This window comes from Triticum urartu, chromosome 6, assembly GCF_003073215.2.
Source record: "Triticum urartu cultivar G1812 chromosome 6, Tu2.1, whole genome shotgun sequence".
Classification (NCBI taxonomy): domain Eukaryota; kingdom Viridiplantae; phylum Streptophyta; class Magnoliopsida; order Poales; family Poaceae; genus Triticum; species Triticum urartu.
In genome coordinates this window covers 75,623,981-75,632,108 of record NC_053027.1, presented here as the reverse complement: position 1 = coordinate 75,632,108, position 8,128 = coordinate 75,623,981, and the positions used below count along the sequence as shown (strand labels likewise).

Genomic DNA, 8,128 nt, shown 5'->3' with positions numbered 1-8,128 from the left:
TGGAGGATCTGGAGAAGAAGCTGAAGGCAGAGAAGGTCGAGCTAGATGCCAAGGCAAAGGTCCTGACTGAGGACCGCATGGCCTTCAACCTCCTTGAAGAGAGGGATCGGACGGCGCTGCAGTCGCTCTACGAGAAGGGCTTGGAGGAGCCGCTGGCCACTGCGTAGATTAGTTCCAACAAAACATTCTAGTAAATACTAAAGTTTTCATCAGAAAACAAATAACAAGCAATGAAATGAACTTTAGCTCAACCACTCCTCGGTGTTGGAAATGCTTGCTTTGAACCAGAAGAGTTTCTCTAGGAAGGGGCAGCTACTGTCAATCTCGAGACCAACGCAGCACTGATCATCCAGACTGAAGCGGCCTATTTCATGACCCATATTGTGATAGCCACCGCAGGGGAGCATAGCAATGCCAGAGGTATAGATACAATTGCTTCTCATAAATGGTAGTAACGTTGTGTCAACAGCTGCTGGATCGCGTTTCACCATGATTGGATAGTTTTGTCCAAGGAAGAGCGAGTTCCTCCAAGACTTTTAATACTAAACCAGGGAGAAGGTGTTGACGCTAGTACACTAGTATCCATCCCGAATACCCTGCAACGGATGTTGGAATAGGTCCGGAGAGTGCGACCATGTGAGAAAACACTTGCTTCCTTAGTCACATCAGCGGTGCCCTGTATACAGACAAGAAGAGGTGATCCATCAGAATAAGTTGTCAGGCGCCACTGAGTACTCCTATATGGGTCCTCATGCTCGTGATCATCGGCATCGTCATCTTCCCCTTGGTTATAAAAATTTTCAAGTATAGGTGGTGGAATGTTCACAGGACCTTGGAAACACAAGAAGGTTAATTAGTAAAGGGAAACTAGCTAACCCGCATGCATGTGGTTGAAACAATTATAATTACGATGGAAGACAAACATACTGAAAGCATCAGGATTCCATGCAAAAACATGCCACGAGTGGTGGCAGCAAACACAAGACCCTCGTATTGAATTGCATCACAGTACTTATCCGTGTATAGAAACCGATTTTTCAGCAATATCCATCGAGTAGAACCTTGAAGGACAGCAACAAGCTTGTTGAAGATAGCGACAACACAAGCATTCCTATAACCCCAAGAGCGGTTGGGAACTCGACAAATTGCTATCTTCTGTAGATGATAGTCACCATGATCGTAGTTGAATGTACGTAGAATACCGATGTGCTCAACCTCTGGGCAGCCTGAGATTTTTGGAAGTGGAACCCGGTGACGAGTGTGCACGTTCACAAGTTCCCACTCGCAGTTGTACCCAATATAAACAACCCAATCTCCATTTGCGCCTTCCCAAGCCTTGCCCTCAAGTGATGGCATCGTAACATCACACGCATCATTATCAAGCGGCACCTACTTGCACAAGGCGAGGCCTCCATCCTCCGCGCGCCAGTGAGCAGGGTCACGGTGAAGAAGATAGGGGAGATCAAACCGCTCCTAGACCCTTGGGTTCCTTGTAATGATGTTATTAGTTGAGTTGAGAATGGTCTTGAATGAACCTGCCATGCTAGCCGAGGTGATGATGTCGCACCGATCAATGAGTTCCTCCACCACGTCATCATTCAGATCGGGGCAAGAATAAGGGGGTCGTTTCCGGTCTGTTCCCTCCATGGAGAATACGATCGAACAATGGCAAGGGCGAAGGCAAATGGATGAGGGAGGAAGAGCGTGAGACAACAGTTCCAAATCGAGAGGGAAAGGTGAAGAGTCGGTGGACGGTTGCCACGGTACACAAAGAGGTGCCCCGGCCTACATAGACGTCTGTTCGGAAATTGTACAAAAGGACTCGTCGTCGTCTCACTGACATGTGGGAATGGGACCACATGTCAATGAAGAGGCTAGTGGGGAGCGGACGGTTGCCACAGAGGTCACACACTGACGACAAGGCCGTTCTGTCAGACCTAGCGCCCGCGCGGGATGGCTTCTGTCCCCCACACGAGCTAAGCCACAGAGGTCTATTTGGGGTCGTGAGTTGGAGTTGGCCTTACAAGTGGGACCGCAGTTGAGGAAACCGACTATCGGCAAACCCCCACCTCGCCCGCCACGCGGTGGCTGAGTTAGAGAAACGACGAGGTTGAAGAGATAGCTGTAGCACGGACTCCAAGAAATATGGTGTTAGATGGAAGTCGTGCTGGTGGCGTGTGCCGTACTCATGGACGTGAATGCTTATTCTGGCCCATGCCACCCTGGTGTACTACTCCACCTCACATTAACATATGGCCCACCTCACACTGTGGCCAAATTTCCTGGAGTCTGTGCTAGGTTAAAAAGTGTTCTTTATGAGGGTGGGTGGCTGGTCTCAAGTTTAAAACTTGTTGTATTACGTATACGTAGACGTAGAGATAGTGCAACAATTTTGAAAGTTTGAACCCAAACATCAAAATGCAATTTCTAATGGACTCATCCAAGGACCTAGGATGATGGGATTCGCAGCTACAGTAAAAACACCCGCCCGACGCACAAAGCATGTGAAGCTAGTACAAATAGTAGTAGTACTATTGTTGATTGGACTCATCCGATAACCTGTTACAATGCACATACAATTATGTATTCAGAAAATATTTTTTTGCCTCGTCGCAGCACCCACTTAGAGAAGCGACTCGAAAGCCATTCATAAAGTTAGTAAGTCTATCACAGGCATATCATTTTATTACATACAACGTGTCATAAACCCACAACGACAACGATAATACATTATAAGAAACAAGATGATACCCCGCGCGTTGCTGCGGGAATCTGCTGTAGTGTATATGAGGATTAATTTATAGAGTAAGAAATAGTGAAACTTATAAAACAATAATGTAAATACATTGAATGGTATAAAATGTCATGCAAATTAATATATGGTAGACTATCTCCGTATTTGCATAATTAGATGAATGCATCACCACAATTAAGAGAAATAATATATATTGTAATGAAATTTTACTCATAATAATTCAAGATAATATAATTTGGTTGTCTATTAGAAGAGCATCAGAGCAAGAAACAAATATATTTCATACTAATTTGCCAGCCTCGCGGTGTTAATGCCCCCGAATAGTAATCATCTTGCATTCTCCACCTTGATCCGCTTATTGGACGAAAGATAACCAGCTATACAAAATGTCATCGTTCCTGAGTAGACACATGTGCATTCTATTTTACTACAGAGTATTATTTGACACACGACCAACAAACAAAGAGCTAATAAATTGAATGACAATGAGAACAGCCCATACAGTATCCTCTCAGCGAGTTAAAACCTTGAGGTTAGGATTGTTATTAGCAGCATAACAATCAAATACTGATGGTCACCACACATAGTTATCTTAAATTTGAGAAAGAATGCAAGTATGTTCATAAGAGTCACTTCCAATATTTTTTTCATTTATGTAGGTAGATGATTGTTGCGGCAACAGTCGAACCCTGCAGCACGGGAAGAACAACAATGTCAATAACACAATTGTAGCACTCACATAATTGAAAGATACCATAAAATTTACAATTGAATACTACTCACAGGGAACAAATTTCCTGAATATGAAACCCAGTGCCATATGTTGTGATTTTACAAAACAACCAGAGAAGAGCAATAAAGTACACAATTCGTACTAAATTAACATGTGTGAGAGGGAGGGAGACAGAGAGATGCAGTTGTAGTTGGGGAACAGTACATGGTAGCTTCATCAGTTTGTTCTTTGCATAACACAAAAAGAAGAAGAAATCATCATCTAGCGCATCCAATAAGAAACATACGGATTGGAGAAACACCAATGATCCATCACATCTCGACATATGTCTATCGGCAGTAGTTGATTTAGAAAAAGGGGTTTGGGGGAGAGAGACTTAATTACAGGAATTGTTGCCGTGGGGAAGGTCGCCGGGGATGGAAAAGAGCTCCCTACTATGAAATTTCGGATCACACACAGATCAGAGCGTCAAAATAGCTAACTCAAAAAACATGTTCATATCTGAGAAGATTGAGAGGAAGGAGAGCACTGAGCACCCACCTCTGGCACAAGTGATGTCAGAGGAGGAGAGCGGCGGCGGCATGTACAACTCGCCTTGTCGACACCTTGGAGTAGGTCTTGGGCCATCATGACCAGCGACGGCGGGGATCGCAGGGTTCCGAGAGAGATAGAGGGAACAATCATGAGGCTCCGAGCCGGCAGCAGTGAGCAGATCTCCGATGGCGACAAACCGTGAAAGCTTTGGCCGCGGCAGTGCACACAATATGGAAAGAGAGGTAGAGATAGGGAAGATGAGAAGAATTGGGGGGATTTTTAAGGGAATCGGTGGAGATTAATCGTTTGTGGAGGTTAAGGAACCTCAGGAGTTCTGTTGATCAGATCTAAGATGAAAGGTCAAAGATAACACCTCAGAAAAATATTCAATCCTTTCTACTCCCTCCGGCTTGGAATCTGAACCGGAATCAGTGCTGCGCGGCATTAAATGGATCAATAACCCATGTCCCCCGCATGCAAGAATTAATCCCAACGCTAATTAAGGAGAATGCATGACCTTTTACTATCCAGGAATTTCACCGTGATGAGTTTTTGCGATGCCAGAATCACTGCATGCCCGTATTAATTGCAGTTTACTAGGGGTTAGGGCGCCACCTGATGGCGCCTCTTGAGAGGAATATGGGTGGTGCCGGGTTGAAAGCGCCCATTCCACTTACTTTCACGACAAATTTTGGAAGAGCTAAATAAATGATGCTTAAATACAAGGAGATTAGGGCATATGAAACACAAAACACTGGAAGGCATGAGGTAGAACCAGAAAGACAGAGAGAGTTCACACATACTCATTATCTAATGATGAATCAGTATATGTTGCAAGTTTCTGCAGTGCTAAGAAATCAACATTCAACCAGAAAGACAAAGAGAGCTCACACATACTCATTATCTAATGAATCAGTATATGCTGAAGTTTCTGCAGTGGTAAGAATTCAACATTCAATTGTGACATGAAGTGCTACACCAAAACAATAAGAGCACAACGACGAAAAGTTTAAAGGGTATTCAAGCTGAATGCTCAAATTAAAATCACCATGAAATGTGAGGAAAATGCCACCCGGTTCCATGTGGATTCTGCGACATGTCTTGCAAGTAACCATACCATTCAATAAGCCAGAAATTTTGTAGACATCAAGTGGAGTCAAAAAGTGCTTTCAATGCTAACCATCAGAGGAAGACAATCTTCAGCATGTCTCCTAAGAACAGAGAAACCACCACGGGTACTTTTATCCTTGCTAGTGTCCTGCAGAAGGAATGTATGATGACTTTCTCGAGTTCTTGTGGTTTAGGACCCAAGCTTGTGAGCTCACCTTACTAATTAAGGGGGTTCAAACCAGAAAATTAATGAATGTACATGTAGACAGAAACATGGAACATTACTAACAAAGAAGACTGCTACATGAAACAGAACTAAACAGGACCACCGGACCATCTCGTAGAACATCTGACACAGCTTGTGACAATAATCAGGTTAACTCAAATAATCAGGTGAACCTGCATAATGCAAAGGTACATGCATTCAAATATTAGTGAGAAAACAAATATGTAAGTGCTAAATATTAAAAGGCTTACATTGTCGATATCACATATTCTAATTCTTTTTGTCAAATGGTGACGTATCAAGAATCCCATACTCCAAATGTCCATCATACTGATATTATATGTGAAGAAAAGTACACAGGAAAGGACAAGGCTTTGTTACAAGGTATCTACCATTATGTTTCAGAAGAGTGCCATGTTGTAGCCCTCATTTTGAAGCTTTGCCTCAATAGTCTCAGACAATAAAGAAGGGTGTTATGACTATTATGAGTAAGTCCTCTAGAATATCAACCACTACTATGGGAACTGATGTGCAGATAATGGAATAGAAAGCAGTACTCTAATCTATGAGCACAATAGTTACATAATATGTGGTATGCCTAAATCAATTCATTAAGAACTTAATTAGACCAGCATACATTACAAGAGGTCCAAAAAGGCCAAAAGGGAGTGCGGGATGATGCTTCCGTATATTCATACATTTGGATAGTCAAATTGTAGGTGATAAGTAACAAAGGTGACACAGATATACTTAGCTTACATCATATGAGAAACACACAGAGGAGGGAATACGCACCAGAAGAGCATTAACACAAAGAAATCATTCTAGTAGAAGTTATAGAGAATCATGTATGCCATAGACCGATGGTTCCAGTGCTTGTGCGCAAGAAGCGATCTATTAAAAAAGCTGCCCCATAACAAATCTGAGGCCATCACTACTTGACAAACTTCTTAAACACATATACCAAAACTAACATCAGCCATTTGTATCATAAAAAACCAAACTGTTAAGATGAACACGGGAAAATGCCAAATAGTGGAGAAAATAGTTAGCTATGTCTCCAAAATAAAAGGTGACAGTAAAACCGACAAGTTCAATGTACATCAAAAACTTATATATTGGCATAATTCTGCAGTATTGTTTGTTTGATCTTCAATTGTCAAAAATGACTTGTGCCTCTGTACTAATTGTAACGTTCAATAGATAGGGAGCTTATTATTGTATAAAGCCTTATCAGTATATAACTGGATTGCACACAGATAGAAATGCAATGCACACCATGTGATTCCACTCCTTCCTCTTAGTCCAGCCCCCTCTTTTTCACAACTCTCTCTCAAATACACATGTCCTCCCTTGAGGGGAAAACATAAATTAGTATGAAAACCATAGATATGGAAAGGAAAAGGAACAAAACAGGTATGGAATTTTGAAGCCATGCCTTCGTAGACCTGCTTCTAACTATAGTGCTATGTGTACAATTATTTCTTATAAAGAACAAGCCCACAAAAACTACAATATCATTGAATGTATTGTATTTGGAGAACCATAAGGGCAGATCTAGAAGAAAGCCTTTTCGCACCGGTATTTGGAGACAATATGAGGAACAGACACAGCCGGATGTCGAGAATGGAGAGCTGGTACCAAAGAGCATACCTCACATGTCTGCCGATGCAGCAGGCGCCTGCTTGAGGTGGTCCAGGAGCCTGCCGCCACCAAGGCTGAGCTAATCGGCATTGGCAGGGATGACGTGGTCAAGCTGCAGTGAGTGTGCCACCTTTCAAGAATAATGCATTTTCTTAAGAATGGGTCTAACAAAACATGCTACAGCCAAGTACGCTGGTGCATATGAGTTGCACCCGAATCAACAGCATGCTTATCATAAGGGATTTAAGGCCGTTTCTTCCTTGACAAAATGCCATTCTTTCCAACTAAATATACCATACTTTGAAGAATGTCAATGCATTATATATCCAGTTCATGTTTTCTTCAAAATTGTATGAGTTGAGGGTTCATAATATGTACTAGTGGGCAAGGGCGCTCCGCCGCGCCAGGAAGTTACCCAGATGTTTGCTTGGCTTTTTTTTGAAAGGGAAGGTTGTTTGATTGCCTATATATTATTTCCTTTCTATAAAAATTATTTAGTTGTCCGTCACTTTAATGAGATGGTTTATTTAACAAATGTGGCATATTCTTAGATAGAAAACATGGCACATTGATAGGTGAACAACACCACAATAGTTCATTTATAGAGATCAAAATATACGATATCCACTGTCATTGTCGGAAACAAATGTTCACTGCCATTGTCTTAAAGAGAAGTTCTCAGATGAAACTAAAATTATAATATTATATGCCTAATTTAGCAAGTTACCAGCATGTTAGGCAGCTTTTGAACTGAATGCTTGCTCACAAGAAGTACTACAGTTTGTAAAATTCAGCCATTTCTGCATTACTATACCCTTGAAAACAGAAACCAAAAAAATATTTGCAACATGAATGTGTACAATTAGTCTTAAACAAAGAACATACATAATCTTCACAAGGTCCAGAGTGGCAAACCATGTGTACAGTTCTCAAATAAGACGTCGCGATATCATCACCGACTTGTTGTTCCAGCCATACATTAGAAATTCCATCCATTAGCATTTGACAACATGACTCAACGATTACCTTACCTCATCAAATCATCGTGACACCTTGTATCCTGCATGGTCAAGTACACCTTCCGATCGCAATAGCAAATTCTGGATAAGATTAAGGAAAAATTAGC

General features: G+C 41.9%; 1 pseudogene; it reads right to left on the bottom strand.

Annotated features, from left to right (window-relative positions):
- Nucleotides 1–5,123: 5,123 nt before the first annotated feature.
- LOC125515930 lies at nucleotides 5,124–6,350 on the bottom strand (annotated as a pseudogene).
- Between the last annotated feature and the right edge of the window lie 1,778 nt (nucleotides 6,351–8,128).